The sequence below is a fragment of the Hyperoodon ampullatus genome (genome assembly GCF_949752795.1).
Source record: "Hyperoodon ampullatus genome assembly, chromosome: 12".
In the NCBI taxonomy this organism is placed as follows: Eukaryota; Metazoa; Chordata; class Mammalia; order Artiodactyla; family Ziphiidae; genus Hyperoodon; species Hyperoodon ampullatus.
This window is the reverse complement of record NC_136925.1, coordinates 82,933,734-82,947,660: the sequence shown is the minus strand read 5'-3', so window position 1 is coordinate 82,947,660 and position 13,927 is coordinate 82,933,734. Positions and strand designations below refer to the sequence as shown.

The following is a 13,927-nucleotide window of genomic DNA, read 5'->3' as shown; positions in this document are numbered from 1 at the left end:
ATTTGTACCAAAGTAATTAAAAATATGACCTTTATCCAAATCCTGATGCAGAGGCACTTCTGAATTCCTCTAAAGTACACTCTCCAGCTGTTATTGTTGTTACGGACATGTTTCCACTCGTTGACTTTTCAAAGGTGATTTCTAGTCTTAAATGATTAACTTTGCTGCTGTGTTGTAAGTCACTTGGCTCAGGGATAATAACTGCGGTTGAAAGAACAGCAAAGGGAAACCATTTTCTCTTTATTGAGAGGCGATGCTGTCTTGTGTAATAGTTGACCAACTCTTCCAATTAACAGAACATGGCTCGTGAATGATGCAATTATTCTTCTGATTAAAGTGACCTCAGAAAGAAATTGCATTTCTGAAAAAATTACACTTCAGTATACACATTTCCTTTTGTTGATAGAGTTTATCAGTCAGGATAAATGAAAATGAGAAACTTCTGTGTTGTGGCCAAAATTTGTGTGAAACCCTTTAAAAGGTGCATAGTTTCAACCAGCGGACACATTTCTAATTCATGCTTCATGCTAGATGGAAAACCAATTTACTTTTAACGGTAAGGCAGGTTGGGTCAAGAGACACTACGAAGAGTACATATTCCCAGCCCTCAAACTGGCAGCTTGTTAAGAATTTGAAATGTCAAAAGTGTTGGAATGGAGTTCTTCCTCATCCAGAAAATACAACAGATATCTGAGGGATTTGCAAAATTAATCATAAAAAGCTGGAGCATAAAATTCTGGGGTAGAATGGCCAGGTTGCTGCCGTGAGATGCTGCTCGGGGAGAGGGTGCCTTCATTCAGGGCCTTGTAGGCTCTTCCAAAGATTTTGAGCTGTGTTCTAGGAGAAATGAGAAACCACTGGGGGACTTTAAAGAGGTATCTTAATCATATTTGCCTTTTAAAAAGTAAATATGTCTACTATTTGGAACAGTGTCCAATTGGAGGCCAACTAGAAAGAAGGCTATCCCAGAAATCTACGTGAGATGTGGTAGCTTGGGGGTTCTAGAGGTAGGAGGTCACAGGGACAAACTGACCAGTCAATCTGTGGAGGGGAGACAGAGAAAGGAAATAAGATGATGTTCGGGGGTGTGGATTTAGCACTTGGATAGATCGGGTCCCCTTGACTGAAGGTTGGGCAGAATGGAAATATGGAGAACCATCATGAACTCCACTTTGGACTGAATCTGTAATATCTGAAATGTGCCCCAGTGCAAATGTCAAGTGAACTCCCCAGTATATGGGTTGGTGAGTTAGTAACCAAATATTTATTTAGAATCTTTCTAAATACCATTCTAGAGTCAGGAAAACAAAGCTTATGAGTTCTGGCCTTCAGTTAACTTACATTAACATTTGCTTCTTTTATTTGGTCCTAAAACAGTATTTTAGAATTATCTTAAAGTATCACATCACCTTCCTGGTGAGTCTGAGAGGTGAGAGGGGAGATAGATACACAATAAACATATGAACAAATAAGTGAGATAATTTGAGATGCTAGTAAGTATTTGGAAGAGATAAATTAGGGCACTTTGGCTGAAGGTGACCAAGGAGTAGAGGGTGGGAAGTTACTTTGCCAGGTTCAGGGGAGGCCTCTGTGGCCCTCACCAGGATCTGGGGTTCAGATGACTGATCAGAGCTAGAGATACAGCTTTGGAGCCATCATGTTGAAACCTTAACTGAAGGACTGGCTGTGACATTGTGATTCTGGACGAGGGAGGGAAATCAAAACCAGCGCAACATACGTATAATCAGAACATTAGTCCAAGAGGGTCTGAGGGTAGAAAAGAACTGTGAGAGCTACAGGTGAGTGGAAGAGCCGTAGCTGGGAACATTTCTAGAGAGATCCCAGAGGCGAGGCAGGGACGCTGGTGCTGAATTCCCACTCCTCCCTCTCCTCCCCGAGTATTTTGTTCATCGACAGAATATCGGAAGAACAGGTCTTATTTCAAAATGGCCTCTGCCCACGATTTAATATTTTGAAATGGGAAAATATTCGAAGTGGAAAAAACAAGCTCCAAAGTTATCTGAGCTGCCACCAGCTGCTTTTGGAGACAGCGGTCTACCTCCCCACCTCTTCCCAGACTAGAAAGCTGTGGCAAACACAGTTTATTCTGGAGGCACCCAGGCAGATGCTCCGCTGCTTTCTGATTTATACCACCCATAGAAATCAAACCGTAAGACTGAAATATTTATGCATGTGATTGAGCGAGAGTGTGTGTGTGCGCGCGCGTGGTGAGTTTGAACTGGAAGGCAACAATCAAGGTGGGCAAACTCACTTTACTTTCTATTACTTTTCTTTGACAAGCTGCCATTTTCTCTCAGCCACAGAACTAAATTCGGTCCAATCCAGTAAACTCAGTTTAATAAGTTTTTAGCCACTTCAAGTTTAAAACTTAGTCTCTTTTCGATACTATCCAATCGAATCAAGTACTGTCATTTTCTCGGACACCATCCACAACTGAAAGCATTTTCCCACTCTCAGGTTGGCAGCACTTCACCCCTGCAGGGGAGCCCTCTTTCCCCCTCTCCCTCCTTCCCTGCCTACACCCTGGCCTGTGCCTTCGATGGCAGGAGGGCTGGGTGGGCTGAGGTCTGTCCACGTGACTGGTGCTCCTTGGTGTTAATGAGGCGTCAGGCTGTGTCTGCAGTGTCCTCACCCTGTCTGCTCTCAGGCAGCAGAGACCCTCCTGTTGGCCATACTGAGCGGCATGTGTGATGGTCTTTACGTGCCTGACCCACAGCACCCTGTCATCCAGGTTCAGGCCAGGCACCCCCTCTTCTGAATGGGTTCCCCTCCCAGGAGTGTGGTGGGATGGCCCCAGCAGCCTTCACTGGCCTCCTCTGTGCCCTTGGGAAACCTCCGTGTCCAAGCCAGGCCAGCGTTCTCTGTGTAGCCCCCTCTGGATTCACTGTCCCTTTGTCTTCTCCACAGTCCACGTGGAATATGCACTTATCTAGATGAGCCTGGCATTTTCCTAACCTGCATCAGAAGAAGCAATTTTTAAAAATTCCATTACTCTGGGGTTTTCTAAAGTTTAGCTGTTAGAAATTGTCTGAGAAACTACCACTTGCCAGAGTGTCCAGCCAGAGAGGAAACCAGGCAGAGTCTCTGGAGCCTAAGCACTGGCCTTTCCTTGCTGGCTCTGTATCCTACTCCCGCCAGCCGGGAGCGGGCAACTCTTCCATCTGATCTGGACACTTTCCCATGACCTCCCCTCCCCCTCCAGGAAGCGGCATTTGCCCTCCTTTTCCCTGGAGCCATAATATCAGAGAGGCTTTGAGGGCACATGATTTCCTATTTGTCAGACTAGCCACTCATGAATAGCATAGACTGGTGGGTCTGCATATTTGCCAGTAGGACCTGCCCCAATGCAAAGGGAAAATAATGCAATTAAGTTTAACAAAAATGACTCTTTGTATTTAAGAAAATTGCTAAATTTTTAGTGACTTCACTTTTTGCTTTTGTTTTCTTTCTCCTTGTTGTTTTAACTGCATCTTATTCAATTATCTAAATAACGTTTCAAACAGTCAGATAACAGATATTGAATGGGGTCAGTATGTGTCATGTGTCAGGTGATATGGCCCCTGAGCATCACTATGCAGCTTTTTATAACACTAATAACAAAGAATTTATTATAAATGTCAGTAATCCTCGATCACTGTACACTATTATATCTCAGAAACCTGGACTATAGTTTGAGTGTAATGATAAATCTAGAAAAAGACTGTAAGCAACATAAACCCCTAGATCTGAACCCAAGGTGAGACGATTTTCTTATATTAATATGATAGTAAATTCTATCTGATAGACCTTCATTTATGATTGATAATTCAGTGTTTATATCATATCCCTTTTACCCAGAAGAGCATTAAATGATAGCATTCCAGGTACCTTCCGAGGCTGACTTTTGTTACCATCCCTTGCCTTGCATTTACTTCTGACATTGATACATTAGTCCTGTCTGTCACCACCCTGGCTTTCTGGTATATAAATGACCCTGTCCTTAGATATATATGTATAACAAAGCAGCATTTCCTAGTGAATCTAATGCCGCCCCTGTTTCATGCTCTAAGTGATTGAGATGCTTTTGGGTAGCTGTCTGCATAAATTAAAACGCTGCACTCCAAAACCCTACCAGTCAGTCAGATGGATGGTGCCAAAAGAACAAGTTGACTCCAGGTAGGATAATAAAATGAGGGATGAAAACGATCTGTAAATTGGTTGGAAAAAGTTGCAGAGTGTTGCGAATTCCGTACTTAAGAAACATCAAAATGTGCAAACGCGTGGTGATGAATGTCTTCATGTATAACCCAGATGACGATTGTACGGGTTTTATTAAACCTGTGTTATACGATGGAGGCACAGATTACCTTTGCTTTCTGTCTATGGGTCACAGCTCAGGGTTCTTGGTAAATGTGTGTGATTTATACAAGAAACAGTACATGGAGACAACAGAAATCTCTCTTGACAAGAAATTTTTTGTAATGTTTAATTTAGAAATGACGTTTAAAAAAGGTATGGACTCAGGAAGTGCTAAGAGTTTTTTAATTACTGAAAAGCTGCCCTGTATCACGGTTGTCCTTTGAGCAAGGCTTACTGTCAGTCCTTCCAGGGCAGGGCTATAGGTTAGGCATTCTCATCCTCCTCACAGCCACGGACAGAAAAAGGTCACTGGGTGAAGGTGTATCAGATGAACCCCGACGATGTCAAAGTGGAAATGCCTGAGGGGATGGAGAATGGTGCTTCTCAAAGGAGATGTTGCCTAAGAATCACTTCACAGTCTTGGCAAATGCAGATCTCTGGGAGCCACCCTGGGGTACTTACTCAGTAGGAACTCACTGGTTACCAGCCACCCAGGTCACTCTGCTGTCTCTTGTGCCCACCGCACTTGGAGAAATCATTTCAGAGAGTTAAAGGCAAGCTGGCTCCTGATACCTCCTGGGACCAGCAGGAGCTCAGATAATTAGTCAGTGTAGGGACAGAGACATCCAGGAGGAGGAAATACCTTTGACTCCCCTGTGCTGACCCCACTAATTAGAACTTAATTTGTACCTTCCAAACAGAGACATTAAGTATCTACTTACAGTGATAAATCTTAGATGTGTAGGTCTTAATTAAACCTAAACCTCTTTTCTTAAAGATAAGCATTAGATTTCACTGTGATAAAGCAATCTCAATCCATTGTTTGTCTTAAATGTAATCTATTAGGTAAAGCACCGATACATATGAAAATTTCACAAAAGTGCAGATTACGAGGGTCATGAAGGAGATTTTAATATAATGAAGATACTGTGTAACAAGTTCCGGAGTTGAAACACAAAATACAGCAAACACTTGGAAATGGTCAATAGTTATTATTGGACAGAGCCATCTGAGGACGTCTTGAGAACTATGGTGGACAGGAAGGTGGGATGCACATGCCCCTTTGTTGTACATTTAGTAAACATTCTCGAAGGCAGACTGTCTGAATTCAAGGCCAGACACCATAATAGGGCCAATTCATGCACAGCCACTAACAGACAAAGGACTTCACAAGTTACTAAGTCTACTAGGTGTAAGAGATATACCAAAATGCCATAGTGGCCATATTGCAAAACTGAAAGTGTGAATGCCAAAAGAGGCAACATAAAATGACGTGAATAGCCCCAGTTCCACAGCATCTGGGTCCTTATCTGGAAAGACTTGAAGGTTGGGATGACTTGGCCTCTAGGAGCTGCTATATTCTGGAGGCATCAGCCCGGTGGATCTGACTGGCGGCTGGAACATCTGCAGTGGCCCCTCGGTGTGGCCTTGGCTTCCTCACAACATGGTGGCTGAGTTCCAAGGTGGAGACTCTCAAGGGAAAAAAGTGAATGTGTGTGGCATATTTTACCACCTTAGCCCCAGAAGTCCTATAGCATCACTGCCCCGTACCTGTTGGTTGAGTCCATCACAAAGGTCTCTTCCTCAGTTCAGGAAAGAGGATGCATGTCCCGCCACTCAGTGGAGGAGCATCAGCATGACACTGTGAGATGAGCATTTGAGATGAGAAATATTGTGGCAGCCATCTTCGGAAAATTCCGTCTTGTATGATATAGATCTCTGAGCTATGTTTCTATAGCATTCTGAACTGGCTTTATGTATGCAGCTTATAGAAATGCATGCCAAATGTTTGTCAGCCACTGGGTAAAATGAAACATACACTTCTTTTATTTTATGTACACTCATGTTGCAAATAGAGAGGCAGTCATTCAACCTTTTCTTTAGGCCAGAGAAATGTTCTTACTCTTTCGAGGACTGTTTGACTGTTGCATCAGGACTATAATGAGTTGAGTGCCACTGATCCAGGCAGCCTGACCAGCTAGTACTGGTGCAGCCAGCACCCAGGTCAAGCGAAGGAATGGCAAAGCACATTGTGAATGCCCTCTCCCTAGGAGACCAGGAAGAAAGTGGGGGGTCAGTCCATGCACATTTAAGTCAGCTGGGTTCCAGAACTTACCCTCTAATTTTGAGAAGAATTATCTTAGTATTTTCCTACCATTTTCTCAGGTTGGAACTGGTTTTACGGAATTTGACAAATCTTATAATGCTTTGTGATATCATCTTATAGTAATTAAACTCATAATTATAGGTAGTGAATTGAGCTACTTACAAACTCATGGCTAATACAGTGTTAAGAATCCCTGAAGAAAGTCATATATACCTGGGTAAGCTCTTGCAGAAAGAGTAAAATTTAATTTCTAAACTGATTGCTTCCTTCCTGGGAGGCAAGGCTCTTGATAGCTTTGCATACTTTGGATGATTTTGCAAGTTCTTAGATGGTTCTATGGCTGTGCTTTTGGCTCTAGGACATTCTGACACACTGTGAAATGTGTTCTAGACTGAGCTCGAATGCTTAAGTTTAGTACAAAGAATTATGCCTTTGATCTCCTACAGACACCTGAACCTAAGCTTAAAATGCAGATAATAGGTTTCATGCAGTGAATTTAAAAGGCAAACAGAAGCCACCTCTATCCAGAGAATGAACTATACATCACAGTGAAAACAGAAAGCTGGGGAGGGGGTGATTTTCCATGGCTACTCTTAATAGTGAGTACAGAGCAGCACTGTTGAATTATGTGGCGATACACAGTGATAATGACGACCCACAGCACTGACCCCGTGGACAATGGCTGGAACGTCTGAGGGCTAGTCTGTGCCCCAGAAACATGAGCTTAAGTAAGTGTGTGTGCTCTACCCTGGTGCTTCATTAACCTCCGATGGACACAGACCCTTTCCCTGTGCATCGATCATTTATATACTGAGATAATGGGCAGAGTGATGCATATTCATCAGATCCTCCCTGACAGATCAAAGCTTTGTCCACATCCTGCTGAGCTGCTTGACTTCGGGGCTTTTGTTACATTCCCACAATCTGAAAATGCATCTTGGTCCCACTGGTGTCTATGTGAGTTGAAAAATACTTATAATAAAGCAAAACTACAATTACCTTGGGCCACTGTCCTTGAAACAGGACCACCTGGGGAACTCAGGGTATGAGACCTTGTCCTGGAGAAGAAACCTGCCTTGTCACCACCTGATAACCCCTAGCATGGTGGAGGACCAGAACGCTTCAAATTTCAGCATTTCTACCCATCCCGAGCATCATATGGGTAATAAAAGCCCAAGTAAACGAAAAATAGGAAAAAGGAATGCTTATTGAATTGATTTTATGCCAGCAAGTCACATAACATATTAGTTTCTTAGAAGCATGAAAATACAAGATTTTCATTGCTCAATTTAATTACGCTCTTTGCATGCTAACTCTTACTTCTTAAAAAAAGAAATGATCCAGAAGGATTAAAATTAAAATATACATTTTTTCCTAATGCTAAAATCATTTCTGTCACACAGTGTGCTCAACACTGAAGAAAATAAAGAAAACAGAATTCTATTCCAAGATAGAAAGATTTAGAACATTAGCACACTTCTTCATTTAGACGGCTAATATGTTCTTCTAAATGATATTTTGAGAATGCTTATATCAGCACACCCCAAATTGGAAAACTATTCCTATTTATATTGACTGAAAATGTTGACAAAGAATATATTCTGTCTCTGGGCTTATCCTAGTTATAGTCTTAAACACAGGCAGTTTGTGCTGCACAAGGATTTAATTGACTGAATTGTCATGTTGGCTCTTCTTGTTATCTCTGCTCACTTTGCTCTGTTCTTAAATATTCATTGATTTCACACACATGGCAACAAATGGCTGATCGAAGACCTCAGCCCTGACTGGCAGCCGCTGTTGCCTGGGTAGGACAGAGAACCATGCCTGTTCATGGGATGCTGTTCATGAGATGCTGTTAACCGATTTTGCTCTGCTGCTGTGCTCGTGCCCTATCACCCCCTTCTCGTTTTTTGAATGTTTGGCATAATGTTTAGAATATACAGTTGGAAACAATATTTAAAAGACTCTGACTGGAAATCCTTACAGAGAAGAGCATGCATCCCAGGGGGGTTAAATGAATCACCCCGGGCTACACAGCTATTTGGTGGCAGGTCTAGGACACCAGACTACACCACGACCAATACCCAACTTCTGCTACGCTGCATTAAATAATTCATACAGTTCCCCTCTTACAGTCATGGAGAAGCATATCAGTGTCTCATATTTATACCATATTGCCACTGGTCTTGTACGTCAGAGCAAATATGATTGTCTATTTTATCAGAAGGAAATTTGAAATTGATAAATGTACTTACTTTCCTCCAGGAGCAAAACAAATTTAGTATAGATTTCAGAGGAATGCCTAGGATTTCAGAGCAGCAATGGAAGTATCAATATAAATTCTAAAGGACCAGACTTTTGGGAATCTGAAGGTCCCAGACTCAAGATCCCAGTCATGTTTGAGGTTGTGGCATCCAACTCTTAACTTCTGAGTGTGCTCACCCAATAAGGGCCATTTGTAAGTTTATCAGAGGCTTAGGAGGCTGCGTAAAACACCGTCCATCTATGCCATGTTCATGAAAACAACCATTCTATCTCCCTACCACCAACAACAACTTAGCTGACATATTATTACCCTTTTGCAACTTATTTTCCTTCTGAAAGCTGTTCTTCATAGACGTACTGGCATTATTTCATCTGTATAATGATCTTGAATAGGGGCACAGTGTTATTCTTCTGACCTCAAACACCATGCCCCTGTAATACAAAGTGATAGACTTCGTTGTGATATCATTAATGAATTAAGAGAAGTTTTAATTAGGCAACAATTCCATATGCACATACAGCTAAGAAATTAACAACCAGCATGAAATAGAGTGAAAACTGTTAAAATACTTGAATGAGAATAAAATAAAATTAGTGAAACCACTTTATAGGATTAGGCATGACTATAATGAGAAGATCCATTTTAGAAAGTTGTAAGTTGAATGTTTTGAAATTACTGCTGTAATGACTACAATGATCTTCAGGAATTTTGAAATTCAGCAGTGTTATCATTTATCCCAGTGAATAAGTGAGACCAGTAATTCAAACTGACTTCACTGAGCTTCCTGAACATATCTTGTCAAGTAAGTTTCAGATCGTGCTTGACCAGTGAAATGGTATCTGGAGGTAAAATTAAGCATCTAAATCCAAAAATATTGCTTAGTATCTTTCCTTAACTATTTTTGGGTTATTTGTTGAGGAAATTAGTCCTGAGATTATTCCCTAAGCTTCCCTGGTTATGCATTCTACACAATTACAGTGGAAAGGAGACAGAACATGGAATCAGAATGCCTGGCTATTAGTTCCTGCTCTGCCAACAGTTAGCAGTCTAATACTGGACAATTCAATTCTTTAAAGTTTGTTCTTTTCTTATCAGTAAAATGACAGGGTAATGAAATCTGACCTATCCTACTTACTTCATGGGATGATTATATATGGACTTTCAAGGAAAGATTCTAGGTTTCACCTAACCTTCTGTTTCCAGTCAGGCTGTGTTAGCTGAATTCTCTCAAAGTAACAGAATTCAACTAAAGTTAGCTTTAATTTAAAAAAAAAAGAGAGAGAGAGAGAGAGAGAATTATTTGTTCCCAAGTAGGTTAGGGAAGCACTGGCTATTGATTCAGCTGCAACCAGGTCCTCAGATGATGTCCTCTTGAAGCTGTATATCTTTGCATCACTCAGCTCTGCCCCCACTGTGTTGACGGTTCTCAAATAGGCTCCCCCTCATGGTGACAAAGAGGACCACAGGGGGCTCCTGGTTTATATTCCACTGGCTTAGCTAAGGTCACATGTACAGAACAAGAGCAGCCACAGAAGGAGACATCTGATTGGCTATGCCTAGGCCAGGGGCCCACACATGGCTCCAGGAGATGGGCAACCCCACCTGAATCAAATAAACCAAGGGCAGAGAAAGATGTGACTGCCCAAAGAGACGCTGGGCAGGCACAGTTCACATGTCGACCACCTTCTTCATGTGGGCTAGTCAGGATCCATCTACACTTTCTTCCTATTTATGACCTTTCAGAAAATACCCTTGCTAAATGTGCAGCTCTCTTACGTACAACAAGAGTAATACCCTTTTAAAATGACGTGCATTTCTTAGTCTGACCTAGATAGAGTTCTTCATGGACTGTCAATCTGTGTTCCAATGTCCCGTGTTAAATATATTGACTCTCTGACTTTGCATCCAATAACCTAAATTTGAGACACAGAATCTGGCTTTTCCAAATGTGTAAAGCTTCTGGTAAGCTGACTCCCAGATGTATCTCATTGCTCACAGCAAGGAGTTAGAACCCCTCTAAGAAATGCTATATAGTTTTTTTCCTTTAGTGCTTTTAGTAATACATCTTGGAAGAAAGATTGTCTCTTTCCCGCAAGACCTTACCAATTGTCGCAAGGATTAGCCACAGATGTCAATAGCTTTCTACCAATTCCTTTAGCATTAATGAAGTGGTCCCCTGAGAGAGCTTAGGCAGGCTAAAGGTAATCACACATCTACTAAATCAGCAAATAGTAGGCATTTAATTAATGCTAATTAAATCAGTGATTTTGGAGAAAGTATATAATGCACTGCAGATAACTTTATAGATATTATTGTAATTATTAGTGCCAAAAATTAAAGTTCTTTTTTCCTTTTGGGTTTTTCCTTTTTATAAATAGCAGAGTAAAAAGTGGGCCAGAAGACATATTAATCTAATGAGAGTAAAGGTATATAAACCCAAGATTCAGAGCACTTTTGAGATGAGACTCGTGTCCCTCTCTGTCTGAATTCATCATGCAAATTTGAGAACTGAATCATCTCAGCTCTCAAGAGATACTTGTGTGACACCTTTAGAACCCTCATATAAAGTAGGTTGCAAGATATATTTTAATATATATTCACTGGCCTATATTTAATATGCATTTAACTTTTTGGGGCAAAGATGTCCACTTAGTCCTATTAGAATATTTTATTTTTCCAAAAGTAAACACTATTGAATTTGAGTTACCTAAGTTTAATAGCATGAAAAATGTTCTCCTAGCAGTGTATGCAAAAGAGATTCACCGATCTGATCAGCATCACTCAGTGCCTCTGAAGTACATCCCAAAAGATGTCCAAGGCACACTGAACGCTTGAGACGAGGGATCATCCACGTTTCTCCTCCCTCCAATTTAACTGTTTCAACAACAGTCAGTTATGTTTGTTCCAGACCTGCTTTGGCTAGCTGTGCTTAATCTTAACTTTCTTAATTTAATTAAAAACCAAGTAAACCTATGAACCATCAATGCAAAAAGAGTTGTTGCTATGAAAAGCTAAGTTGGGGGGGGGGGGTTGGAAAGATCTAATGAAGCAGGTTTGTTAGAAGACTCCTGTTGAATTATTTGTAGGCAGAATGACTGTAAAAATTGGAAGGGAAAAACCTGATAATTTAAAGCCATTCTGCCTTTAGATTGCTTTGCTACTCTCATTATGTCCTTGTTTTACTTTCAAGAAGTTGAAACAGGAATGTTGACTCGACAACCCAGTACTTGTACTTTAAAAAATGTTAAAAGGCTTTGATCCTTCATGAAAATATTACCATATAAATATGTACTTATGTGCTTTTAAAATAATAAAATGTGAACCAATTTTCTGATTAACCTACCACATTTTTTACCACAGCAGGGACCTCCTCCTGCCCTCTGTTCTCACCAGAACGTCTATTTTGACTTTTCCCCCCAAATTCTCTCCCTGCTGCCCCAAATCCTTCCTCTGCCTTCTGGGAGCTCAACTTCTTTCACCTGACTCCTTGTTCTTTTCTAAAAAGTGAGTGAGTAGAAACTTAACTAAGACTCCTTTGATCTTCCTTTTTTATTTCCTGAATGAAAGATGATATTGTGTTCTCGTCCACATCAGAAATCCTCTATTATATTCCATAAACATCACAATAATTCTAGAAAGATACCAAATTTTTTATTAAACAAGCACTGCAGTCATTTTTCTGTCACTTACCAAAGAAATGCAATGAGCAAGACGTCCAGATATCTATATCTAATTTACATTTGTATTACTTCAAGTTTAAGGTACACTTTATCATGAGAACTCTAAATCTATTTTTTTAATTTGATGACTTTATATTCCATATTGATTACATTCATGGACAAAACTAATTTCTTGTTAGATGAAATGACTAAAACAAATGGAACAGACAGCTAAATGACTTCAAGGTAGATTTTCATATCAGCTTGCAAAGATTTTCTTATTTTAAGTGAGACAGACCCTTCAGTTTCTATTCCATTGCATGAGATAATCTCATCCAGAGAAGTGGGGGAAAAAGCATTATTTCATGCCAGCCAGAAGTCTATAAACTAAACTTTTTCTTGGATGATTAGTTCCACACACTCAAGAAAAAAAAAAAGTATGTAAACTCTTTATACCGGCAGAAACTTCATCATATTGGAAAATGTTTAGTAAGGAGAGCAGTTCATTAGCTGGGGTCGAATTTGAGAAGGGATAGTAGAACCCGGGCTACCATGTCAGGATGGCATGTGGTGCAGAAGCCTTAAAGCACCACATGGCACTTTCCCCTTGTTATATACTCCTTAGGCTGTAAACATATTCTGAACATAATGCACAATATTGGGTAAAAGGTTTGAATGGTTCCTTAGAAGGGGTGTAATCCCGCCAAGGACCTACTCTCCAGTCTGCCCACTCAGCAGAGGCTTTTGAAAGATCACTGCGATATCCCCTTCCTGTAAGTTAATATATTCAGTGTGACACTATTTAAACTTTATTTTCATCCCTTAAAAACATAATTGTTTTTTCTTTCCCAGTCAACCATGTTTATCAAAGAAAACTATATAAAATAAGCAAAGATTTAACAGTAAGAAAAGATTCACCATTCCTGGCAATTCTCTAAGCTATTTCTGAGGGTAATTTAGGGTGCTGATTTCTGAACAAACAATAACGGAGAAGGTGATGTGGATGCACAGCAGGGGGCTGGCCAGTCCTGAAGCCCCCTCATTCCCATGTAGGACTAACCCCACAGGCTTTCCTCTGCAGGCCAGGAAAGAGGGTGCTCCTGTCCCTGCTTACACGCAGCTACACATGCAAACACAGACACACACATACATACACACACACACACACACCTCATTGTCATTCATTTTGGAAACTAGGTGGGTTTTTTTTCATCTTCAAAAACTACTTTTCAAGATGTCAATAGCAGATCCTCTGTTACTTAAAGGTCGTTTGATGGACGCGCAGACTAGAAGAAGCTCTAAATTTGGAGACTATGGATTTCAAGCCCCAACTCTAGGGCTTCCAGGCATGTGACTTGACTTTTGACAAGTCACTCTCTCTGACCTCCTGTCTCATTTGTAAAATGGGGATAAATAGAGCCTGTCTAAATGGATATGGTTGTTTAAAAAAAATCAAAGGTGAACATGAGGGGAGTCTACAAGGTGCTTATACAAAAGAAAGTCGCAGCTGTGGTGGACATCGCCTGCCCTCAGACT

General features: G+C 40.8%; 1 protein-coding gene across 1 annotated transcript in view; it reads left to right on the top strand.

Moving 5' to 3' along the window:
* PRKN (parkin RBR E3 ubiquitin protein ligase) overlaps positions 1 to 13,927 on the top strand; it is a gene marked incomplete at both ends in the record, with an annotated part of 1,053,566 nt that overhangs the window by 733,192 nt on the left and 306,447 nt on the right. The gene's annotated exons all lie outside the window — the stretch shown is intronic.